General features: G+C 44.2%; 1 protein-coding gene across 1 annotated transcript in view; it reads right to left on the reverse strand.

The window, feature by feature from the left end:
- The window catches only part of NDRG3 (NDRG family member 3), a 61,117-nt gene extending 49,344 nt beyond the window's left edge, over positions 1–11,773 (reverse strand). Inside the window, exon 1 of the mRNA XM_065921947.1 lies at positions 11,667–11,773. The gene's annotated coding sequence lies outside the window, so the exon portion shown is untranslated. The remainder of the gene's footprint in view (positions 1–11,666) is intronic.
- Between the last annotated feature and the right edge of the window lie 5,919 nt (positions 11,774–17,692).

The following is a 17,692-nucleotide window of genomic DNA, read 5'->3' on the forward strand; positions in this document are numbered from 1 at the left end:
TTTTTATCACAAATTTCAGCCAGTATCTAACAATTCTCTCTCCTATAATCCCCACATCAGCCCACTTAGCGCCCCAAATACTGGCCCAACTGGGATCTACTCATTGAATTTTTTATTTGTTTAATTTTGGGTTTTTGAAATAAACTTTTATTTACTTATTTGGCTGCACCAGGTCTTAGGGGAGGCATGTGGGATCTAGTTTCCTGACCTGGGATTGAACTCAGGCCCCCTGCATTGGGAGCACAGTCTTCACCAGTGGACTATCAGGGAAGTCCCTTCACAGTGTTTATTAATCACACTATGAACTGTGGCTACTTTTCATTTGGACTTCACTATTTAGCAGTAATTTAAAATGACAATTTTAAAGTTCTTCTTCCTATCATAAAATACGGGCCCGTTTTAGAAAATATGGAAACCACAGGGTAACCAAAAGATATTTTATTCACAGTCCTTCCTTCTAGAAACAATCACTGTTAATATTTCAGTCTATTTCCATCCCCCCCCCACACACACATAAAATGGTGATATCCTGAAACGTTTCCAACCCTGCTTTATTTCCTACTTTAATTCACTCATTTGAAAGCAGGGCACTGCAAGGTGTGAATCATTCAAATGTTGACTCCACTGGGGAGCCTGTCACGGAGCCTCAGGGACAGAGGGAAGCCTGAGGTGCCTCCAAAGTGACGCATTCACCTAGTGTTCCCAGCATCTTTTAAAGATAAAGAAAGATGCCGTTTGTGCCAGGACAAACACTTAAACAAGGGTGCAATCAAACGAGAAGGCTGTCCTTATCGGCTGGGCCCAATGCAGTCAATGCAGGACGGTGTGACTTAAGAACTGGCAACAAGACAGCAGGTGCTCATTTTCCGCATGACAGGGGACCCAACATATTCTTCCAGAGACCTGATTTTTGCTCAGTTCTCACTGTCTTGAGCCCTTGCCAATGAGCAGTTTTACAACTCCTATAAGAAAATTAACATCACATGGTGGAAGACTCCATCTCCAGATGCCTCTGCTACACAGACTCACTCTATCCTGGGGATCTAAGAGCTGCGGTGCCCTCATCTGCACAAATGATACGGCTGCCAGATCCCATCCGGATACTAAGGGCTATTAATATTTTTAAAAGGCTAGTGGAGATTTTATAAAAGTAGTAGATAAGAACTCTTTTCCAGTTTCATGAGATAAGGGGAAGAGTGACAAGTGAAAAAAAACCCAGCCATCCTCAAACTGAGGAAGTGAGTCAGGAAAAACTTAAGCTAAGAGAAGTTAAGTGACTTTTCTAATATCCACATCTAAGTGAGTAACAAGGCAAGGATTCAAAAATTTGATTCTTCTAGTCATGGAAAAAGTCCGTAAGTACATCAGATATGGACTTTAGACCTAAGTGGGCCCCTACCTGAGTGGCACTGGGCAAAGCATTTTTCCTTTCTGGACCTGTTTCCCCATCTGTCAAGAGAAGAGGTTGGGTAGAGTAACATTTTGCCCCCATTTAGGACTGATGTTCTGTGACCCAAAGTTAATGTTAATCGCTCAGTCGTGTCTGACTCTTTGCGACTCCATGGACTGAGCCTGCCAGGCTCCACTGTCCATGGAATTCTCCAGGCAAGAATACTGGAGTGGGCTGCCATTCCCTTCTCCAGGGGATCTTCCTGGCCCAGGGTTTGAATCCAGGTCTTCTGCATTGCAGGCAGATTCTTTACCACTAAGCCACCAAGGAAGCCCTCTGTGACCCAAAAGCCCCCTATAAATGTAGCACTTTACATTATTCCTGAGGGTAAGCATCTATCCTCCACCTCACAGGGCTCTTAATATAATCCTAAGCGGTCACCCAGTTATCAACTTATTCAGTCACTGATTTGCTGAAGTTCACTCAGCAAATCAGTGGGAGGATGCACTTGGTCTGATTCAAATCAGGCACATGAGGGTCTCAGGCTTTTAGCACATCCCACATTATGTTTTATTTTTCCAGTCATGAAAAGCTCACTGAGATTTCCAGCGCTTAAGAACACTGCTTTGTTACTTTAAATAAAGACAATAAGGGACTATACATAGTACTGGCTTTCTAGGCTACAAGCTGTCTTATTTTCCAGCTTTTCCCCATGACCAAGGTAATTTGTCTGGCCTTGTCACGCTTTGCCAGAAACGGACTGACAGCAGGCTACTAGTTTGTATTCTAGAAGCAGAGTCAGTCACTTTTGGTTTTGGCAAGATCGCAGACTATCAAAACAGGATGAAGGCAGCAAATAAATGAGGCACTCTCAGGAGACTGAGCTGGAAGGGGTCGGCTGGAGTTGGTGCTGGAGCAGTTATGACTGGAAAGTGGTAGGAAGTGGCCAGAGGACTGGCTAGGAAGGTAGTGGCGCTCCTACAGCAAGCTGACCAACATCCTCTCTGCTTACCTATAAACTACTGGCTAAATCATGATTATAGCACTTCACAAAGCACCTTCACATCTACCATTTCACTGGGTGATCACAATGGCCTGTGAGTCAAACACTGGGGCACTGCATCACTTCTATTACAGAGATGAGGAAACCCAGGCTTACAGAGGTGAAACGGAATGAACAAAAAGCACAACTAATAAATGCAACAGCTCTAACCAAAACCCAATTTTCTTCTGATCCCAAATGCTCACTCTGTGCCCTGTACCATACTTCCTCCCAGGTTATCACAGATGAAAAGATGTGGGTTGGTAAAAAAGGAAAAGAAATCCAGCTGACTGCCTCACTGTGCTCTTATCTCCGGTCCTAAATTACACTGTGCAGTTAGGATCTGGGCACAGGCTCGAGGATTAAACGTTAATATGAAGTTAATAACAAGAAAGCCCAGATTTGGAACTAGAGTCTGCCTTCACCCATTAATTCAATTGAGTAGGGGAGATTAAGTCTGTAAATAAATCACTGCAGTTCAAGGCAGGATAAACATGAGCCTATGAACTGGACAAACTCTGAGGCATTTTCTCAGCCTCAGTTGTCCTTGTTGTTCAGCCATTAAGTCATGTCTGACTCTTTATAATCCCATGGACTGCAGTCCACCAGGTTCCTCTGTCCATGGAATTCTCCAGGCAAGAATGCTGGAGTGGGTTGCCATTTCCTTTTCCAGGGGATCTTCTCAGATAACGGTTCAAACTCGTGTCTCCTGTACTGGCAGGCGGATGCTTTACCACTGAGCCAGGAGGGAAGCCCCTTAGCCTCAGTACTGATATCTTGAGCCAGATAATTCTTCGTCATGGGGGGTGTCCTGTACATCATACAACGTTTAGTAGCACCCCAGGCCTCTACCCACTAAATGCTATCGGCAGCACCCTCCTCCAACAGTTGAGACAACCAACAATACCTCCAGATATTGCCCAATGTCCTCTGGGGACAAAATCAACCCCAGCTGAGAACCACTGCTCTAAGGGTTACAGAGGTTTAAGGCAAAGGTCAGTTAATGCAAGCTGGGGGTGCTGAGGAAAAGTTTTATGGAGGATGTCATATTTGAACTGGACCTTGAAGAATAGGTAAAATTCCTATAGGGGAGGATGAGAGAATAAAAAGAAGGAAGTCCAGAAAGGGAGAACATAAAAGCAAGACAAGAAAACAGTGCTGGAAAATGCTCTAGTTCGGCAAGAAGAGGAGCTTGCTGTTGGCAATAGGGGATAAAATGTCCATTGGAGTCACATCACAGATAGCTATTTATCAACTAGCAGTTACAAGATACACATACACATAAAGAAGTAGCCAACAACACAAGATACTAAAAAGATTAATATTAATAGTTTACGAGTCAAACCAGTGGTGTTTTCACATGTCCCACCTACCCAGGAGGACAGAATGCTGCCTGCGTATCATCTCTCACATTGCATCTAGTGTGCATCACTGTTTAGTCAGCGTTACACGAAGCTTGGGGCTTCCCAGATGGCACAGTGGGGTAAACAATTTGTCTGTCAATGCAGGAGATGCGGGTTCGTTCCCTGGGTTGGGAAGATCCCATAGAGGAGGAAATGGCAGCCCACTCTAGTATTCTTGCCTGGGAAATTCCATGGGCTGAGGAGCCGGGAAGGCTACAATCCGTGGGGTCGCAAAGAGTCGGACACAAGCGAGCAAATCGAGCACAGAGCAAACAAAGCTTGGAGCCAGAGCAGAGGTGGGGGAAATAAATAAGAACTGAGATGGCCAGGAGCTTCCCAAAGGAGTTGAAGAGTGCTGGGCCTTGAAAGGACATGTTCTGGATAGCTGGAAGGGAGGAGAGGACATTCCAGGTGAGGACATCTGAGTTGGGAGAGAAATAAATGTACACAACATATCCAAGAAACAGCAGGAAGAGCAACATAGCTGGGAAAGACGACAAGGCTGGTCAGAACACTGAGCACATGAAGCAGACTTCACTGTGCTTCCTGAGAAGCAAAATAAGTCTTTTTAAATGTGGCATCCTGTCCAATAGTTCTCTTAGCTGCACATGAGAAAGACTTAGGGAGCTTTGAAGGATGACAGTAGCAGGCCCCGACCCTAAGGATCCAACTTAATTGGGCTAAGATAGGGTTCAGTATGGTTTTTAACATGCAGTTAAAGCTAAGAACCACCGGTCTACAGATATGCCTAGAAATTGAAGTGATCTGCCTAAATTCATATAGTCAGCTGGGTGTGGGGCTGGGACTGGCTGGCGTCTGGATTCCTATTTCAGGCTCTGAAAGATATCAGAGTCCTGGGCTAAATTCCATACTTCAGTCTTTAAGAAGCATAATCTGATGACTTGGCTCTCAAGTTTTGCCAGGGTTAAAGCCTGAATTAATCTAATCATAAAACTATTGACTTAAGCATCCTCTCAAGTGTCTAGGGTAATGGATGCTGGTTTCACTGCTGTCTCCTGAGGGCCCTTAGGAAAGGAAAGGGTCTCAGGAGACTCCCCAGAAAGCCAGATAAACAAGCCAAACCACCCAGCTCTGTGGAAGAAACAATGGCTTTTTAAAACGCAGCTAGCTCACTGAGCCTGTGCACCACGTAAAGGAAAGTCTGGGTTACTCTCTATCAGAAAAATATTCTGAGATGCTATGCCATCAGCAAAGGTGGGGGACGGTGCGGTGATCAAAGCTGCTTGAAGCATCCTTGCAGACCCTCATTTTTACAGTAAATCTCTCTACCAGGCCCCAGCCCTGGATAAGGGCTATCCACACACCTTGTGTTTTTCTGAAAGGAAAAGAACGGCACCCCTCACAACAGGCCCACTCCTGTTGTGTCACTCCTGGATTCTGGCAGCAGGCGGTGAACAGGAGGTTTGCAGAGACTGCCAAGCTGGGAATCTGAGTCTGCCTGTATAATCATTCGATTAATTCCAGGGTATCAGTACAGATAACTATTAGAACAAAGCAACACACATCTCGGGGCGTTCTTTTTCACCTCACACACCCATCAACCAGTTGATCCCCTCTAACGAGGGGATCACACTAAAGTAACTCTAGAAGAAGCACTACCCTCTGCCTTCAACTCCTGAAGGATGCAGCTCAGGACACTAGGAAAGCTACTGCTGGCAAAGCTCTGGTACATGCTCTTGGGATGGGTTCCAGGTTCCCGCCAGCTCTAAGACAGAATCCTGGAAAACAATTTGTTCTTTAAGACAGTCTGAGTGGAGGTAAAGGACAAACAAGAGACCTAAGAGGCAGTACTTAAAACTCACACTAACTTCATGCTCATAATATATCTATCACTTATTCTATGCCAGATACCATAATATGCACTTTATTTGTCCATTCATAATTTCTTTATATTTCCCGACACACTTATAAGATGGTACATTAGTAATCCTTCCCATTTTACAGATGAAGAAACTGAGGCAGGGAGAGGTTCTGTAATATGCCAAAGGTCACACAGCTAGCAAGTGGCACAGAAAGGATTTGAACCTGAGCAGCCTGCAGCTAGAGCTTTGGCCAGCCTCTACAAATGACTTTTCCCACTTGACCCCAACTGATCATTAATTCTTCTACTTATTCATTTCAGGTTTGGCTACTGGAACCTACCAGGATCTTAATGATCAAAGAATTTTGAAAATTGAGAACCATCCAACAAAATTTAGGTACTATCATCATCACCATTATTATTAATGAACAGGGGAGACCTACACCTATCTGAGGATATTTGAAAAGCAATTACCCTTGGACTGTCTAATCACCCAAAGTTACATTCCAGTCAACATCCTGGTTAAAACCATGTCCCGACAGAAAGGTTTAAAAGAATCAACACCTTCAGGACTTCTCTGGTGGTCCAGTGTCTAAGAGTCTGTGCTTCCAATGCAGGCTGCCCAGGTTCGGTCCCTGATCAGGGAACTAACTAGATCCCACATGCTGCAACTAAGACCTGGTACAGCAAAACAAATTAAGAAAAAAAAAAGATACTGCAAAACTTGTAACAGCAACCAAAAACACCTTTTAATAACTAGTAATAAAATAAAGTATGAAGAGTGGCTGTATCAGAAACTCATCCTTGGCCCAAACGAAAACTCAATCTGTAGACAGTGGGCATTTTTAGGTGGTAAAGGATTAACAATCAAATGACAGAGCTAAACCTCTCTACTTGGGAAATTAAATTTTCTTTTTCTATACTAAATCTGAGGAATATAAAAAGCAGCACCTCCAAACAAAAAGTGGGGGAGAAAGCCTGCTCCACATCATGTTCTCTACCAAGTTTAATAACATGGCTTGACAGTTTTCTGAGTAGTGCTACCTAGAATTCAACTCAGAATGCAGTGAAGCCATATTTCTTCCAAAGCACACCCCATTCAGCCATGAAATATCCAACAACCATGAATATTTATTTAAGACTGATAATATGTCAAACTCTGTGATGTGCTTTGGGAACATGACGGAATTCTGCATCACTGTAACATCCCTTCACTGAAGAGATAAGATCAAAAGACAAAATACCCAATTTTGTATGGCACTTAAAATATCCTCCAGTTCTGCTGACAGCTGAGTGGTTAGGAATCTGGGCTTTCACCGCAGTGGTCCAGGTTCAACCACTGGTTGGGGAGCTGCGATTCTGTGCAGCGCAGCCAAAAAAAAAAAAAAACCAGGCTCCCATACATCGCAGTTAATTTCACATTAATAAGACAACAATTAATGGCAATATTGTAGGTAAATTATGAATACAACAGTATTAGCACTGTGGTTAAAGAAAAAAAAAAAACTCATTTACCAAAGAAAGCCCTGGTCAACACTCATATTAAATCTAGGTTAAGTATCTGTGTGCTATTTTCAAGCAGTCTCTTAAAAAAAAAACAAAGTGGAGTTGGGGTAGAATGGTTTAAAAAGTTCTTTCAGAATAGATGACTGGATATCCAGTTCAGCAGTAAACCCAAACGTTATCAATCTGTGGACTTGAAAGTACTCAAAACACCCCTTCCTTTCATCATCTCTATTCAGTCTTGTCATTTTTTATCCTCCCAGAATCTCTCATTTGCCCTTTCCTTGTCTTTCTGACTATCCTCACTTCTTGCCTGGATTTGTTCATTCATTCATCATTTACCAAGTGTCTATTACCTGCCACACACAGAGCTAGACCCTTGCCCCCCATCTTAGGAAGCTCATGTGATACTCAGCAGAGCTTCTGTCTACCCATCTCGTTCACCAGACTGCAAGCTTTAGCAAACGCTTTGTATTTCTAGAACCAGCAGCATCTGGCATACAGCAGACACTCTAAAAATGTCTGTTGTGTGACACTAGATTACTTTAGCAAGCTCTTTTTTAACTCCATAAATATTTTAGTACATATCTTCAAAAACAACTCTTACTTTTCTTTCCTTTTTAAAACACAAAAACAATATGTGCACAATGCAAAAATAGTACTGAAAGCTATGGAGTAAAAAGTGAATTCTCCAACCCTCTAAATCCCACTCCCAGAAATGACTATTATTACAGTTTGGAATGTATCTTTCCAGAACTTTCCTATGTTGGTATACAACAAACAGAGATACACTTTTTCTGGAACAAGTTCTTTGATAGTTTCTGACTCTAGTTTTTCAACTTTCTAATCCAGCCCAAGTTCTCAAAGTGCTGTCCCTGAATCAGGAGCATCAGCAACATCTGGGAACTTGTTAGAAATACAAATTCTCAGGCCCTACCCCAGACCTACTGAATCAGAAACTCTGGAGGTGGGGCGCCCACAATCTGTCTTAATAAACTTCAGGTAATTCTTATACACACTAACGGTTGACAACCACTGAACACAAGCAAGTCACCCTGGTCAAGCCGGGTTTTTTTTATTGTCCCTTAGATATTTTATTGTCAGGTGTGGCAACCGTGCTTTGGTTTTAAGTGTTAGGCGCTTAGTCGTGTCCAACTCTTTGCAACCTCATGGACTGTAGCCCAACAGCCTCCTCTGTCCATGGGATTCTCCAGGCAAGAACACTGGAGTGGGCTGCCATTCCCTTCTCCAGGGGATCTTCCCGGCCCAGGGACCAAATCCAGGTCTTTCGCATTGCAGGCAGGTGAGCCATGTGAGCCACCCACCATCCTACTTCACAATGCATTCCTCGTCCTTTTGATGAACTCTGACCGTACCAATCTGTCAAAGCCCAGAAGGGTCCTCGATCCCCCGCAAAGTGCTCTCTGTGTCACAGCTCACACTGATCCCTCTTGACATACCTAGTCCCTCTACCACATAATTTAACAATTAGGTATGGGCTGTCTCCAACGTTAGAGACGGGTTCTTTAATGCTTCCCCAACGGACCATAAGCTCCCTGAAGATGTGAATTGCATTTCTGCCACCCCTTCCTCACCCCTGTTTCACGAATTTTGAGTTGGGCTTCCCTGGTGGCTCAGACAGTAAAGCATCCACCTGCAAATATGGGAGACCTGGGTTCAGTCTCTGGGTTGGGAAGATCCTCTGGAGGAGGGCATGGCAACTCACTCCAGTATTCTTGCCTGGAGAATCCCCATGGACAGAGGAGCCTGGCGGGCTACAGTCCATGGGGTTGCAAAGAGTCGGATACAACTGAGAGACTAAGCACACACACAAGGAGGAATTCACTGAAATGCTGATAAACTTTTAGTGGATAAAGAGGCTGCATTCAAGTTGCAGCACCAGTTCTGTAACCCTGGCCTTGGACAAGTTCCCTTCTCAGAAAGAAGTCTACAAAAGCGGCACAGCTGGACTCAATGACTTGATGCTTCCTTTCAGCCTCGGGCAATGTATAATTTTATGAAATGTCCCACACTGGAATATCGTATTCCATTATATTTGAGTATACCACTATATGCATTGCTTTGCTTATAATGCTATTATGGTGATTTTTAGACTTGAGTTACAGTTAGGAATAATATTTCCTAGTTACCTAGTAAGCTCTTTGAACAAGAACTATGAGAATCTTACACCATAGCCAGCACCATTCCTTACGCATAACAGCTCAATCTACTTGCAGATTATCTGGAAAAAAATCTTAAAAATTTTTTATTTATATAGAAAGCCTATGCACCCATCTACTACCTCCCAAATGGCCCTTTGAATATTTATTGTTATAAGTACTATGAAGATTTATAGTAAAAGTTGTGACTACTCTGATAACACTGGGGCAGTCAGCCACATAGGCAAAAGAAGGTAAAACTGAATCTTACATGTATTTGTGCTAGTCATTCAGTCGTGTCCGACTCTTTGCGACCCCATGGACTCTAACCCTCCAGACTCCTCTGTCCATGGGATTCTCCCAGCAAGAATTCTGGAGTAGGTTGCCAGTTTCTTCTCCTACCTGTATTTAGGGACAGACTGAAAACCTATAAGCCTGAGGCTACCTTTGTGCAACATGCAAATAAAAATTGCCCTGTACACTTAAGCGACATATACCAATTCCACTCTTGGGGATAAATTTTATCTTGGGGATAAAATTTTTCTGCAAATTTTCAGACACAAGAGGGAGGACTAGAGACCTCTGAGTGGTCAGTGATGACCAGAAGTTGAATTTAAAGAGAAGGCCAGCAAAGAGAAATTGAAGGGCAGGACGAAGGAACAGAAGGGCAACAGGAAAAAGGAAAACATCACTCTTTGAGTAATAGAAAGGAACTGTGGAAATTCACTGATTCTTTCCCAGGGCCTACTGTGAGCCAAGCACTTGGGGTGCAAAGATGCTCCCTGACCTCAAGGAGCTAATAGTCTTAAGAGTTAAGACTGAAGCCTCTACCCTACCTACCTACCTATCTACCTACACACATACAAGCGCACACGCATGTATGTGTGTATGTAATTCTAATTGAGAAAATCAAGCAAGGAAGGCTTCACAGAAAAGGTGGTAAGTTATTGGAGCGTTGAAGTATGCAGGAGAATTTGCTAAGGATTGGGGGGAAAAAGACAGTTTGAGCTATTTATTTTGGGGAAGAAACATTCCCATATTTTTACAGCTGTTCCTTTGGGACTTTGAATCAGTGAGGCTTCTTATATTCAACACTACTTTGTCAAGGGTCTCTTTCTCTTTTTACTTCATCTTAAATGAGAGGTTCAAGCCCAGCACTGGAATAGAGCCAGAAAGCCCCAGGATAAGGGGAGTGCTCGCCAGATTTGTTCTTTCACCTCCAAATCCAACCAGCCCAGCTCTATCAGTTTTGACCTCCTGGCAGCCAGAAAAGGAAAGCTAATAATATCCTCTGGGGGCAAAATCTGGACCCAAGACAAGGCTTACCTCTGTTCTGCCAGTAAGCCAACGTCCCTGCTCCTAAACCAGGAGGTTCCCAGTTTACCTGTGACAGAGAGGCCAGCTCTGCAGGAAAAAAGCTGCATGAAAAGGAATGAGGACGTATCTGATGGCGAAGCGCTGAGGTACTGAGATAATCTTCAAATGTTTACGAAAATCCCTAGCACACTTGGAAGCGTTGGGTGAACATGAGCTCCTAATAACAATGCTATTACCATTATTCCAGTTAACACCTAAATTGTACTTCATCAACAAGAAAATGCTCTTTTTGCAAGGCTACTTTTATGACGTTGAAGAATCTCCGGAGATGCGAGTGTATTTCAGATTTTTTTTTTCAAAGGGACAAGATCAAATTTCAACCGCACTAGCCTGAGAGCCCCCGACCGTGAGTTCAAGAGCCACTCCAGCCTCTCGTCTGGCGCGTGACCTTGGGCAGGGAGCCTCACCGCTCGGTGCCTCAGTTTCCTCATCAGTAACCCAGGGCTAAGAAGCCGCTCCCTCGCATGGTCGTCGCGGGGTACAGCCAGTGGGTACTCTTGACCGCAGCAGGACCCCGCGGGTGCAAGGCAAGCTCTCGGCGCATCTTCCAGGTTCCCCGCCCCCCACCCCACCCCCCGGCTCCCGGGCAGACGAATGTCCGACCCCGAGGCCCACCGAGCCCCGCCGCCTGCAGAGCCGGAGCGGGAAAGGGGGTCGCGCCCGCGGCGGGTCCGAGGCTGAGGTGCTGGGCACCCAAGGCTCGGCCGCTGCCGCCTGCACGCCGTCGCCAGCGGGTTCGCTGTGAGCCCCGCCGCCCAGGTGAGTAGCGGCCGAAAGAGGCCGGGCTGCCCCGGGTCCCCAGGCGACGAGGGCGGACGGCGCCCGAACACCTGGAGGAGGCTGGCAGCGCTGACCCAAGCCCCGGCGCGCTGGGGTGATGAGGCGGGGAAGGAGAAGGCAAAGAAGGACGACGACCCCGCAGGCAGCACGGCGCGCCCCCAGCCAGCCAGGCTGAGGCGCTCACACTCACCTGAAGCTCGGGCAACCGCCGTCAGCGCAGCAGCCGCGGCGGCGGGAGTGGGGCGGGGAAGGCTCTGCGCCCGCGCAGGCGCGCTGAGGACGCCAGGCCGCACATGCGCACTGTGCCTGCCTGGCTGGGGAACTACGGAGAAGATGGTGGTTGAGTTGGCGCCATCTTCGGCATACAGTGATTTTTCTCTCATTGTTTGTGGTTGTAGCTTCCTTTGGCCAGCTCCAGTATGAAAGTATTGAATGGAAAATAAATAATTGATACGTTTTTATTTGCTGTGCTGTTCTGAGTAGTGTGTTGAAATCTCTGGGTTTGCTCCCTCCCACCAGGGGAAGTGAATCAGTCCTTTGTCCAGCATACCCACGCGGTATATGCTGCTTTCCCCCTTAGTCTTCTAGTCTCTGTCATCAGATCGATTGTCTGGATACGCAAGTGTCTGTTTCAAGTAACTCTTACTTTGCTTGATAATGGCCCCAAAGTCCAAAAGTGGTATTGCTAGTGATGTGGAGAAGCCAGAGAAGCCATAGCTGGTTAAAGTTCTCAAATTAGTAAGAAAAAAACAGGTATGTTGAGGTTTTATGCTAAGAATGAGTTTTCTGTGAGGGACTTTGCTGGTGGTCCAGTGGCTAAGACTCTGGGCTCTTAACTCCGAGGTCCTGGGTTTGATCCCTGGTTGGGGAACTAGATGGCACATGTTGCAACCAAGACCTGGTGCAGCTAAATTTTTTTTTTTTTTTAGATTGAACTTTCTGTAAAATAGCAGGGAAAAAATTTGTGCTTTTAGGTCATACTTCAAGCTGCTAAAGTTAGGGCCACAGTGCATAAAAGGTGCTTAGTTAAGAATGAAATACACCTGAAACTAGCACAGCATTAATAAACTATTCGTTGTTCACTAAGTTGTGTCCAACTCTTGTGACCCCATGGGCTGCAGCACGCCGTTTCCCTGTCCTTCACTATCTTGTGGAGCTTGCTCAAATTCATGTCCATTGAGTCAGTGATAATATCTAACCATCTCATTCTCTGCCACCCTCTTCTTTTGCCTTCAACCTTTTCCAGAATCAGGATCTTTTCCAGTGAGTCAACTCTTCACATCAAGTGGCCAGAGTATTGGAGTTTCAGCTGCAGGATCAGCCCTTCCAATGAATATTCAGGGTTGATTTCCCTTAGGGTTGACTGGTTGGATCTCCTTGCAGTCTAAGGGACGCTCAAGTCTTCTCCAGCATCACAATTCAAAGGTATCAATTATTCCATGCTCAGCCTTCTTCATGATCCAATTCTCACATCCGTACAGGACTACTGGAAAAATCGTAGCTTTGAGTATACGGACATTTGTCAGCAAAGTGATGGCTTTGCTTTTATAGTAATAAACTATACTTCAATATAAACTTTTTTAAAAATGAAAAGGCATTAAATTTATGAAAGACACGAACAAAATACATATTCTGATTGACATGCTGCTCCAGAAAGCACTGAATCTAAACTGAAGTTCATGTGTCCCACTGTCAGTGAGGCCAAACAAATCAACACGTTGGACTTTGGAGCAGAGAAAGGTTAATTGCAGTACTAAGCAAAGACCAACCAACCTGGGCTCAAACGACCCAAACTCCCTCATGGCTTTCAGGGAAGGAATTTTAAAGGCAAAATTTGGGGTGAGGGCTGCAGGATGCATAACTTTCTTCTGATTGGTTGGTGGTAAGGTAACAGGGTGATGTTTCAACTTTCTGGTTCCAATCAGTCTGGGGTATACTGCTGTCCTCATGCAATCACCATCTTCCACCTGGGTGGGGCTGGGGTGGGGGGTAGGTCTTAGTTTCTTCATAACAACTCAAAGACATGTGTCAGTTGGTTATGTATATCCCTTAAGGAGGAAAAAGGACTCTTTTATCACTGAACTATTGTTTCCTGGTTGCTTTTCTTCTCTTTCCTCATTGCTCTTTGGAACTCAGAGGCGGCCCAGGAGACCAAAGCCTCTCTCTACAGACAAGAAATGGGACGTGGAAGGGCTTTTATATGCAGGAGAGCCCCACTAGCTCCTGCTTGGTTCCAAGCCATTACAAAGACTTCAGCAAGGGATCCCCTAAAGAGTGACACCAAGCCATTTACTGAAAATAAGGAATGGTTGGGGCTTCCCTGGAAGCTCAGATGGTAAAGAATCTGCCTGCAATGCAAGAGACCTGGGTTTGATCTCTAGGTCAGGAAGATCACCTGGAGAAGGGAATGGCTACCCATTCTACTATTCTTGTCTGGTGAACTTCATGGAGAGAGCAGCCTGGCAGGCTACAGTCCATGGGATCACAAAGACGTGGACACAACTGAGCAACTAACACTAACATAAGAGGTGGTTATACAGATTCAGCAAGTTTGGACTGGAAAGTAGAAAAATTACTGGGGAGACTGTGTCTGCCAATGAAGGAATGATACCAAGCAGGACCCTGTGGGGGGTTCCTGGGCACAAAAGCCTTTCTTTGTCCCACAACTCTTTTTTGTTCTTGTTTTGGGTGTACCACACAGTTTGCTGGGATGCGGGGATCTTAGTTCCCCGACCAGGAAATGAACCCAGCAGACCTGGCATGAGTCCTAACCACTGGACCACCAGGGAATCCTTCCCCACCCCACCCCCCGCCGTCCCGCATTTCTTCATTACAGGAAATAGGCCTCATTCATTCCATGACCTTCCCTGAGTTGCAAAGGCAGGTTCAAACTGTTGCTAATTAGAGACAAAGGTCCATAGAATCAAAGCTATGGTTTTTCCAGTAGTCATGTATGGACACGAGAGTTGGACCATAAAGAAGGCTGAGTGCCGAAAGATTGATGCTTTTGAACTGTGGTGTTGAAGAAGAGTCCTAGGAGTCCCTTGGACAGTAAGATCCAACCATTCAATCCTAAAGAAAATCAATCCTGAATATTCATTGGAAGAACTGATGCTGAAGCTGAAGCTCCAATGATTTGGCTATCTGATGCAAAGAGCTGACTCACTGGAAAAGACCCTGATGCTGGGAAAGACTGAAGGCAGGAGGAGAAGGAGACAACAGAGAATGAGATGGTTGGATGGCATCACCGACTGAATGGACATGAGCTTGAGCAAGCTCTGGGAATGGTGATGGACAGGGAAGCCTGGCACACTGCAGTCCATGGGGTTGCAAACAGTTGGACATGACTCAGTGACTAAACAACAATTCGAGAAGGGAGGGGATGCAGAAGCAAGGAACAGTCAAGAGAAAGAATAAAGCAGCCTTGGGGCAGGTCTCAGTATCTTTGAGCTATTTTGCAGATACCGAAACCCCCACCAGATGGGAGAAATCCCAGACCAGTTGGAACCAGGTTGATGATGTTGACTTCCACTTCACCACCAACTAATCAGATTATCCATGAGCTAGCTGATCACATCCTCTTTGAACCATTACTATGAAACTTCTTACTACCCGCTCCAGGTTGGGACACACCGTTTTAAAAGCATTAGCCCACTGATCCCCTTTGCCTGGCAAAGCAATAAAGCTATTCTTTCCTATTTCACCAAAACCTGTCCCTGAGAATTAATTTGGTGTCAGGGTACAGAGGCCGGCTTTAGCTTCAGAAGCTGTTGCCACATTTCCATCAGAGGTGAATAATTTGATTGAAGAGGAAGGAAAGGATACCATCCAAAGCAAGTCTTCATGTGATGAAACTGGGCTCTTCTGGAAGAAGAGTCCCAACAGAACCAAACATCATCGGGAAGCTCTAGTTTTTTAATCGCGAGCCACCCATTCTCCATGCTTGGCCCTTTTGATAAATCTTTCTCTGCTCCAAACTCATGTTTGAGTTTGTTTGGCCTCATTGTGTGTCAGGCACGTGAACTTGCATTCAGCAACAAACCTACCGTCATAAAAGTGCAAAGGAGGCACTAGATCATAAAACATGGAAGAGGAGATTAACTCTGTTATTACTGGGAATGCTACAGAGCATATGTTAAAGGCAGGAGTAGTATACAGAGCAAAGACCCAACAGGTTTTCAAAAACAAAACCAAGAATTATCTGCTTATATTCTGACAACATAATCTAGGTGACAGCTATCTTGTTTATGGAATGGGTCTACCAATGCTTCATTCCAGAAATGAAAAATATTTGGAAAAAAGGAAAGGTTGGAATTTAAAATCCTATTACTAATAGACAATATACCTGGTCATCCTGAATCTGTTTGCTATAAAAATGTCAAAATTGTATTTTTATCTCCAAGTACAACCTCAATGCTTCAGCCACTTGACAAGCCATCAGTTTCTCAAGGCCACATACACCTGCCTGATTATCTGACCACATATGTTCAGCAATTAATGCAGATTTTAATCTGGACACAATGCAATGCTTGAAATCATTACTACTGCCAATGAATAACATTCACCAGAGGTGCAGTAAGTGAATTAAAACCACACTCTTAATGCCTGCTGGAAGAACTTATGAAGTCATGAATGATATTAAAGGTTACTGAGGTTTGATGGAGAAGTTAGGAAACTCATTCACATAGCAAGACAAGTAGGTGGCAAAGGATCTGCCAACACGCTTGATGAAGAAGTGGAAGAACATATTAAAGGGCACTGAGAAGTGTTAACAACTGAGTTATTAGACAGACTTGTGGAGGCATCTATTGAGAAAGAGGAAGGTAAAGCAACTGAAGCAGAATCAGCAACGTGGACATAATTGAAATCTGTCAAAATGTTTCAAATTTCACAATTTCAAATATATGGAATATGACCCTCAGATGAAAAAAGGCATCATAGCAACTACTCACAATCACCAAAGGATTACAATTGCTGCAGCAACACTTCAATGAGTTAAAGAGACAGCTCCAATTACAATGTTTTCCCAAAAGCTTTCAGCAAAAAACCCTTCAACTGTATCTCGTGGATCCCCAAAATCATCGACTTAGACATCCAACCATGGATACTGTAATGGTTCCATGATCCTCCTTCTAACGTACAGTCAGAAAGTCAACAGTAGCCTAAAGCTATGTCACAATGCCTCACTTCATCACACAGACACTGTATCATCTCACATCATCTCTGAGGAAGGTAAGTACAAGACAATACAATATCTTGAGTGAGACATTTACCCAAGTTTTATTACAGTATATAGTTACAGTTGCTCTATTATTGTTGTTGTTTATCTCTTAATGTGCCTAATTTATAAGTTAAACTTTATTGTAAGTAAGTGAATATAGGAAAAAACTTTGCAATTACAGGGCATACTATCTGCAGTTTCAAGCATCCACTGGGGTCCTGGAACATATTCCCCCTCAGTTAAGGGGGAAGTACTGTAGTTTTCTTGCTTTGGAGTCTCCTTGGAGAACCTTTAACCAGAACAGCTCAGAGGAAGGGGTATTGAGAGCTGTGTCTGGCTGGCTTCTTCCCTTCTGCTGAGTTACATCCTTATGAAACCCCTGAGAACTCTTTACATGGCAAGGCATCCTCCTTTGACATGGACCTAGAGTGGTACCCAAGGTCACATGGCACCAAGCACTGTGCCTGGCATCAGGAACAGGCTTAGTAAGTTTTTGGTGAATGAACCAGCAACTTAAGAACTAGATATAGCACAGGGAACTCTTCAATACTATGTAATGACCTATATGGGAAAAGTAAGAAAGAGTATGTATTTGTGTATGTGTGTATATATATACATATACATATATATATAACTGATTCACTGTGCTGTACTGCAGAAACTAATACAACATTGTAAATCCACTATACTCAAAACAGAAACAAAAACAAAAAAACACCCAAAACTAGAATCCAAAACAGGGCTCCTAATTCCCAGTCCTCCATTATATCAACTCTACTACAACCACCAGTCACACTGTCTCCTCTAAGGGCAACCTGAGTAGATTTTTCCAGATGATTACATTAAGCAAGCAAAATGTACAAGATATATTCCCTTCCTTGAAAGAGTTTATAATATAGCCTATTATTTCTTAGTGTTAAATATCACTGATTAAAAGCAAGATACTTGTTAACTAAAGTAGGGCAAAAGCAGGAATACTACCAAACATCTCTAAG

The sequence above is a fragment of the Muntiacus reevesi genome, chromosome 2 (assembly GCF_963930625.1).
Source record: "Muntiacus reevesi chromosome 2, mMunRee1.1, whole genome shotgun sequence".
Classification (NCBI taxonomy): Eukaryota; Metazoa; Chordata; class Mammalia; order Artiodactyla; family Cervidae; genus Muntiacus; species Muntiacus reevesi.